Source organism: Bacillus rossius, chromosome 8 (genome assembly GCF_032445375.1).
Source record: "Bacillus rossius redtenbacheri isolate Brsri chromosome 8, Brsri_v3, whole genome shotgun sequence".
Classification (NCBI taxonomy): Eukaryota; Metazoa; Arthropoda; class Insecta; order Phasmatodea; family Bacillidae; genus Bacillus; species Bacillus rossius.
In genome coordinates, this window is record NC_086336.1 from 63,034,737 (window position 1) to 63,044,207 (window position 9,471).

Sequence of the window (9,471 nt, forward strand, 5' to 3'; positions counted from 1 at the left end):
TTGGAATAGAAGCTGCATGTTATATTAAAAATGTTTTTCTATTAAAATAAATATTATTTCGATGTTTCTCTGGTGCTCAGCCACACTTAAATTGTTGTGTTTTTAAATATTTTGGTAGAGAGCTGCGTAAGCTACCCTATAACCGTGTTTGTAATTAGTGTTCATTTCTGTATACAATTAAAATAATAATAAATAATATAGGTTTAAGTAAAACCACTTTATATTGCGATTTTACCACGAACAGCGAATACCATACCATATCACAACTTAAAACATATAAAGTCCCGTTTTTCTCTTACAAAATATTATAGTTATTAGTCATTTAATGTGCTTTGTAATCGCCTTCAATCCTCTTGGAAGATTTTGGGCGACGTTATAAAAGCGACTAGGCTATAAGGTTATACTTTACTATAAAATTACAACTATGAGAAGGAACCGTTCACTTCAACTTTTGGCATACAGTACTATTTTTTGTGGGCGTTTTGCATCGATATGTATATGCGCTATCAAAATATTGGCTACATACAAACTAGAAAAACATCAATCCAAGCCCAAATTCATGTTGAATTATTGTTATATTGTTCGTCTGCTGCTATATGAACACTTTTCAAATTTACAAGAAATTCATTTATTTTATGAAAAAATTTTTTGTACTCATAGTGATCTTTGCAGATATTCAGTTAAAATTGGTCATTATTAAAAGTAGGTAATTATATTTTCAGCCAGTTCCATGTCTTATTAGGAGAAAAGTAAGAATAAATTGATCATATTTATAGTTCTAACAGTTCTACGAGACTTTATTCAATCGTTCATACTAGAAAGTATTACGTATTTACATACGCCAGTGAAAGAAGGCACTGTAATATGGCCATCTATGTAAATTGATATCGCGATTTTACGAGCTAATATAGTTTTATACCACCAACGAACGCCACCTCCCGTCTCTAAAATAATCTTTAAAAAATACTTCATATTTATGTAATGTTTATCAAGATACGGAAATACAAAGTAAGTAGTATACAATAGGGCATCCGAGGACAGGCCTCAGGCGGTGGTGCCGGTGCCGGTGTCCGCCATCTTGGATTTGTGACGTCACGGCGGCAAAAATTCCTCAAAATTACTCAAAAATGACTCAAAATGACTCAAAATTTCCCGTTTTAAGAAAAAAAATTCCCGTTTTCGAGGGAAAAATTCCTGTTTCGAGGGAAAATTTCCCGTTTTAGTCCTTAAAAATCCCAGCGGCTAGAAATGTCCTGATAGAGGCTTAAGCATCCTTAACTCAAGCCTCAGTTAAGCCTCTATCAGGATGTGACCTTGACCTTTGACCTTGACCCCGACGGCCATCTTGGATCCACCATCTTGGATGACGTCATTTCGTTTTCTCGAACATTCCGGCATTGTGTTATCCGCCATTTTGAATTATGATGTCACCGTTGCAATTTCCATTACGGCCGCCATCTTTAAATTTATTATCCGATTTTAATGAAAAAAATTTTAAAATTATAAAAAAAATTAAATAATAATATTTTTAATAAAAAATATTTTAAAAAACATTTACGACACGGAGCTCGGAGTCCTCGGTTCGAACCCGACGAGTGCAAAAAAATTAAAAATGGTGACCGATCCTTCCCTCACAGTGGACGCAGGCATACTGACTCCCACCACTTTTTTTTTCAAAGCATATATATCGTCAGGTAGTATGATGTCATGTCCGCCATCTTGACTTCGATGCTGGAAGCCATCATCATTGTATCGTCAGCTAGAGTGCACTGACGCCATGTTAGTTTAGTTCTTATCCGCTAGAGTGCAGTAATCATTTATTATTGCTGTGACACCCGCCATCTTGAAAGTTGACCGCCATCTTGGAAATCCGTTATTATTTAGCTAGAGATCCGGGAAAAAGTTCAGAAATCATTAAATAAATTTCCGATCAATATACTGATTAATTAGATCGACTAAGGTCCTTGGTTCGATCTAGGATGATGCAAAAAAACTTAAATATAACATCAATTTAACATAATAGTAACAGGTTCGAGGAATTAAACACTGCAAGTTCTTTTACAAACATAATATTTATTACATAATTTCTATTCTACTACAGGATCATTTGCGAAAGCCAGCAATCTTATAATCATTTAGTTCCGCAGCGGTGTGAAATGACTAATTCTTAGCTCCAATCGGTTTATACTAGACAGAGTCCAGCCAGAACCTTTACAGACATAGTCCACCTCTTCTTGACAGAGTTTCTGGATACCGTTTTTAACAGTTTGCTTCACATCGTTAGAACTGTAAATTACTGCAGCCGATGTCTTGAATGCACACTTCTTCACTTTGTCATCGAACGGATATGGCTTTCCATATATACAGTCCAACCGCAAGTTATATTTCAAAGGTCCGTTTGTTGCTACATCATCAGTAAGCTGATTGATTATGTCCTCTCTGATATCATCAAGAAAATTACAAATGTCTTTCGACTCACCTAACGTATTTAAATAATAATAGTCCTTCAATGTTCCACGAAATGCAGACTGCGCCAAGTAGAAGCCATTATCGTTCACTTGTAATGCTCCGAACACAGTCTTAGGTTTATTTTCCTGTTCAGACGTCATACCAATCGGTTGCTGCACATCGGTTTTCTTGCTTGTACGCTCACGAGCCTTCAACCTAAACCGAGGAGTCGAAATTTCTGCAGGTAGTTCAGCAGTAGGCACACGGACTTCACCTTTACAGTTTTTCGCATGTCGTCGCAAATTATCAATTCGAGTAAACCATTCATGACACTCATCACATCGAAACTTCATGCGAGATGGATTCTTCGTGCATTTGCTCCGCTCATGTCTTCGTGCATCATGGGAAAATGCGAACGACGTATCACAGTAGCTGCAAGGATACCGTGGTGATGAAGACGATCCTTTCAGACCCGATCCAGATACAGGCGTTACAACAGTAGTACCATTTCCAGGCATTCTCTTATGCACATCGATGCATCGTTGTTGCGACGAAACCTTTACTTTCTGCCGAACAGCAGGACCTTTGCATGCCTTCATGTGCGTTTTCATATTATCTTTTCTGGCAAACTGCTTATGACATTTCTCACAAACAAACATTTTACGATATAGGTTCTTGGCACATTCGCTCCTCTCGTGTCGCCGAGCATTGCTGCTGTTTGAGAAAATCTTGTCGCAATAACAGCACCGATGTTCGCTAGTTGTCAAATCAGCATCCATTGAAGTCTCCATCGAGGTCGTATCGTCGATCGTCGTGGTTTCCTGCACATCCAGCTCAGTAGTCATTAAGCTATCTTCTGCTGGTGGTATCACATCTGTTGAAATCTCCTCCAGTGTTGACATCGACGTTGTCAACGGAATCTGCTCCTTCTCCGTCGTAGCTGTCGTCAAGGTTCCCGTAGACGATGGTACAACCTCCATCGAGTTCGTCGTTAAAGTCGGTAAAGATGCCATCGAGTTCGCAAGAACAGGTAATTACGTGATTAATGCACCAGAAGAAACAAACTAGGTGATCCTTACACCGACGACGTCAGTAACAAACTGAGCGTCCTGTTGTCTAGGACTCGCTTATATACATGCACCGTATGGAATAAAACGCTAGTGTCAAATCAAGAACCATTTACAATAATACTAGAGTCAAAACAACATTAAAATAGAAGGACCATCAACGAAAAGGCAGCACATTTGGAAGCACCGACAACGAAACGGCAGCACATTTGGAAGCACCGACAACGAAAAGACAGCACATTTGGAAGCACCGACAACGAAAAGGCAGCACATTTGGAAGCACCGAAAACGAAACGGCAGCACATTTGGAAGCACCGACAACGAAACGGCAGCACATTTGGAAGCACCGACAACGAAAAGACAGCACATTTGGAAGCACCGACAACGAAACGGCAGCACATTTGGAAGCACCGACAACGAAACGGCAGCACATTTGGAAGCACCGACAACGAAACGGCAGCACATTTGGAAGCACCGACAACGAAAAGGCAGCACATTTGGAAGCACCGACAACGAAACGGCAGCACATTTGGAAGCACCGACAACGAAAAGGCAGCACATTTGGAAGCACCGACAACGAAAAGGCAGCACATTTGGAAGCACCGACAACGAAAAGGCAGCACATTTGGAAGCACCGACAACGAAAAGGCAGCACATTTGGAAGCACCGACAACGAAAAGGCAGCACATTTGGAAGCACCGACAACGAAAAGGCAGCACATTTGGAAGCACCGAAAACGAAACGGCAGCACATTTGGAAGCACCGACAACGAAACGGCAGCACATTTGGAAGCACCGACAACGAAACGGCAGCACATTTGGAAGCACCGACAACGAAACGGCAGCACATTTGGAAGCACCGACAACGAAACGGCAGCACATTTGGAAGCACCGACAACGAAAAGGCAGCACATTTGGAAGCACCGACAACGAAACGGCAGCACATTTGGAAGCACCGACAACGAAAAGGCAGCACATTTGGAAGCACCGACAACGAAAAGGCAGCACATTTGGAAGCACCGACAACGAAAAGGCAGCACATTTGGAAGCACCGACAACGAAACGGCAGCACATTTGGAAGCACCGGAAACGAAAAGGCAGCACATTTGGAAGCACCGACAACGAAAAGGCAGCGCATTTGGAAGCACCGACAACGAAAAGGCAGCACAATCATCAAAAAGGCCGCACATTTGTCATTGGCTCCAATATTCATTGGCTCCATTATTCATTGATTCCATCAGTCTATTGATTCCATCAGTCTAGTGACTCCATCTGTCATTGGCTCCTACAGTCATTGGCTCCTACAGTCATTGGCTCCAACAACTGTCTTTTGTCTCACCAACTCCACATATATATATTTGGCTAGAATTCTACGAGTCTAAGAGACTATGAGACCACATGGCTACGAGTCTAAAATGATCTAGCTGGTTACGAGTTATACATGGCTTGCGAGGCTACAGAGCTACGAAGTTTCTAGTACACAGGTTTACATGACTGCGAGGATACAGGACTACAAGTCTGCAAGAGTACTTGACTACGAAGGTACTCGTCTACATGACTCCAGTTACCGCATCTGTCTTCGACGGAATTTTCTCTTTTGCTCCAACTGCTCCATCAGCATTATGTTATAAGATTACAAGGCCTCTTGCTTACGTAGCTTCAAGTCTACAAGCCTCCAATGCATCATGACTGCGAGACTACGATCAATGAGGTTACGAGTCTACGCGATTGCGAGTCTTCTAGGTTACGTGATCGCGAGGCTATAGGACTACGAAGCTTCTAGAACGCATGGTTACGAGACTGCGAGGCTACAATTCTACGAGGTCCCAAGACATCCAGGCTACGCGACTACGAGCCATGAGGTTACGAGACTACGTGACTACGAATCTTCAAGTTTACGAGACTGCGAGGCTACAGAGCTACGAAGCCTCTAGTACACAGGTTTACGTGACTGCGAGGATACAGGACTACCAGTCTGCATGAGTACTTGACTACGAAGCTACTCGTCTACAAGGCTACAATTACAGCATCTGTTTTCGTCAGAATTTTCTCTTTTGCTCCAACTGCACCACCAGCATTATGTTATAAGATTACAAGGCCGCTTGCTTACGTAGCTTCAAGTCTACGAGGATACTTGGATACGTAGCTTCAATTCTACGAGGTCCTAAGACTTCATGACTACGCGACTTCGAGCCATAAGTTTACGAGATTACGTGACTACGAATCTTCATGTTTACGAGACTGCGAGGCTACAGAGCTACGAAGCCTCTAGAAAACGAGTTTACGTGACTGCGTGGATACAGGAATACAAGTCTGCATGAGTTCTTGACTACGAAGCTACTCGTCTACAAGGCTCCAATTGACACATCTGTCTTCGATGGAATTTTCTCTTTTGCTACATCTACACCATCAGCATTATGTTATAAGATTACAAAGCTACTTGCTTACGTAGCTTCAAGTCTACGAGGCTCCAATACATCATGACTACGAGACTACGAGCCATGAGGTTACGAGACTATGCGATTGCAAGTCTTCAAGGTTACGTCATCGCGAGGCTATAGGACTACGAAGCTTCCAGAACGCATGGTTACGAGAATGCATGACTAATTGGCCGCATGGCTACGAAACTTTATGTCTCTAACTGACTACAATAGCACTATTCAGTGGTGAGAGTTAATTTATTTCATGCAAAGGTACTTGCTGCAAGCAGTTCCACTTTTCAACATCAGATGACGACACGTTTTGCTTGCAGGTAAAATAATATTTATTTTATGCGGGATGCGGGTTGTTCACTATCGATCGCATAAGAAGAATGGCATCGATAGTCTTCAAGGAGAAGGAAGTTCGTCCTTCCTGCTAGTGCTTCTCAGATTTCTCACGGTCCGCCATCTTGGATTGCGACGTCACGGCTGCCATCTTAGATGGGTGTGACTTTGACCTTTGACCGAAACCGCAGGAATGATCGCAAGCACACGGATTAACCATCAAAATATATATAAGAATTATCAGGAGCACACGGAGAAAACCATCATAATATTGACAAGAATAATCAGGAGCACACGGAGAAAAACGATACATGTTTTCTTTGATATCATAAAATTACAGAAAAAAAAAATATTTAAAAATAAAAAAAAATTAATAAAAAAATTTAAAATAAAAACAAAAAATACATAAATAGATTCTGCTAGCTTGTAAACTTAACATTGCTGAGCAATTTTTTTATTAATTTTTTTTATTTTTAAATATTTTTTTTTTCTGTAATTTTATGATATCAAATAAAACATGTGTCGTTTTTCTCCGTGTGCTCCTGATTATTCTTGTCAATATTATGATGGTTTTCTCCGTGCGCTCCTGATAATTCTTATATATATTTTGATGGTTAATCCGTGTGCTTGCGATCATTCCTGCGGTTTCGGTCAAAGGTCAAAGTCACACCCATCTAAGATGGCAGCCGTGACGTCGCAATCCAAGATGGCGGACCGTGAGAAATCTGAGAAGCACTAGCAGGAAGGACGAACTTCCTTCTCCTTGAAGACTATCGATGCCATTCTTCTTATGTGATCGATAGTGAACAACCCGCATCCCGCATAAAATAAATATTATTTTACCTGCAAGCAAAACGTGTCGTCATCTGATGTTGAAAAGTGGAACTGCTTGCAGCAAGTACCTTTGCATGAAATAAATTAACTCTCACCACTGAATAGTGCTATTGTAGTCAGTTAGAGACATAAAGTTTCGTAGCCATGCGGCCAATTAGTCATGCATTCTCGTAACCATGCGTTCTGGAAGCTTCGTAGTCCTATAGCCTCGCGATGACGTAACCTTGAAGACTTGGATCGCATAGTCTCGTAACCTCATGGCTCGTAGTCTCGTAGTCATGATGTATTGGAGCCTCGTAGACTTGAAGCTACGTAAGCAAGTAGCTTTGTAATCTTATAACATAATGCTGATGGTGTAGATGTAGCAAAAGAGAAAATTCCATCGAAGACAGATGTGTCAATTGGAGCCTTGTAGACGAGTAGCTTCGTAGTCAAGAACTCATGCAGACTTGAATTCCTGTATCCACGCAGTCACGTAAACTCGTTTTCTAGAGGCTTCGTAGCTCTGTAGCCTCGCAGTCTCGTAAACATGAAGATTCGTAGTCACGTAATCTCGTAACCTTATGGCTCGAAGTCGCGTAGTCATGAAGTCTTAGGACCTCGTAGAATTGAAGCTACGTATCCAAGTATCCTCGTAGACTTGAAGCTACGTAAGCAAGCGGCCTTGTAATCTTATAACATAATGCTGGTGGTGCAGTTGGAGCAAAAGAGAAAATTCTGACGAAAACAGATGCTGTAATTGTAGCCTTGTAGACGAGTAGCTTCGTAGTCAAGTACTCATGCAGACTGGTAGTCCTGTATCCTCGCAGTCACGTAAACCTGTGTACTAGAGGCTTCGTAGCTCTGTAGCCTCGCAGTCTCGTAAACTTGAAGATTCGTAGTCACGTAGTCTCGTAACCTCATGGCTCGTAGTCGCGTAGCCTGGATGTCTTGGGACCTCGTAGAATTGTAGCCTCGCAGTCTCGTAACCATGCGTTCTAGAAGCTTCGTAGTCCTATAGCCTCGCGATCACGTAACCTAAAAGACTCGCAATCGCGTAGACTCGTAACCTCATTGATCGTAGTCTCGCAGTCATGATGCATTGGAGGCTTGTAGACTTGAAGCTACGTAAGCAAGAGGCCTTGTAATCTTATAACATAATGCTGATGGAGCAGTTGGAGCAAAAGAGAAAATTCCGTCGAAGACAGATGCGGTAACTGGAGTCATGTAGACGAGTACCTTCGTAGTCAAGTACTCTTGCAGACTTGTAGTCCTGTATCCTCGCAGTCATGTAAACCTGTGTACTAGAAACTTCGTAGCTCTGTAGCCTCGCAAGCCATGTATAACTCGTAACCAGCTAGATCATTTTAGACTCGTAGCCATGTGGTCTCATAGTCTCTTAGACTCGTAGAATTCTAGCCAAATATATATATGTGGAGTTGGTGAGACAAAAGACAGTTGTTGGAGCCAATGACTGTAGGAGCCAATGACTGTAGGAGCCAATCACAGATGGAGTCACTAGACTGATGGAATCAATAGACTGATGGAATCAATGAATAATGGAGCCAATGAATATTGGAGCCAATGACAAATGTGCGGCCTTTTTGATGATGGTGCTGCCTTTTCGTTGTCGGTGCTTCCAAATGCGCTGCCTTTTCGTTGTCGGTGCTTCCAAATGTGCTGCCTTTTCGTTTCCGGTGCTTCCAAATGTGCTGCCGTTTCGTTGTCGGTGCTTCCAAATGTGCTGCCTTTTCGTTGTCGGTGCTTCCAAATGTGCTGCCTTTTCGTTGTCGGTGCTTCCAAATGTGCTGCCGTTTCGTTGTCGGTGCTTCCAAATGTGCTGCCTTTTCGTTGTCGGTGCTTCCAAATGTGCTGCCGTTTCGTTGTCGGTGCTTCCAAATGTGCTGCCGTTTCGTTGTCGGTGCTTCCAAATGTGCTGCCGTTTCGTTGTCGGTGCTTCCAAATGTGCTGCCGTTTCGTTGTCGGTGCTTCCAAATGTGCTGCCTTTTCGTTGTCGGTGCTTCCAAATGTGCTGCCGTTTCGTTGTCGGTTCTTCCAAATGTGCTGCCTTTTCGTTGTCGGTGCTTCCAAATGTGCTGCCATTTCGTTGTCGGTGCTTCCAAATGTGCTGCCGTTTCGTTTTCGGTGCTTCCAAATGTGCTGCCTTTTCGTTGTCGGTGCTTCCAAATGTGCTGTCTTTTCGTTGTCGGTGCTTCCAAATGTGCTGCCGTTTCGTTGTCGGTGCTTCCAAATGTGCTGCCTTTTCGTTGATGGTCCTTCTATTTTAATGTTGTTTTGACTCTAGTATTATTGTAAATGGTTCTTGATTTGACTAGCGTTTTATTCCATACGGTGCATGTATATAAGCGAGTCCTAGAC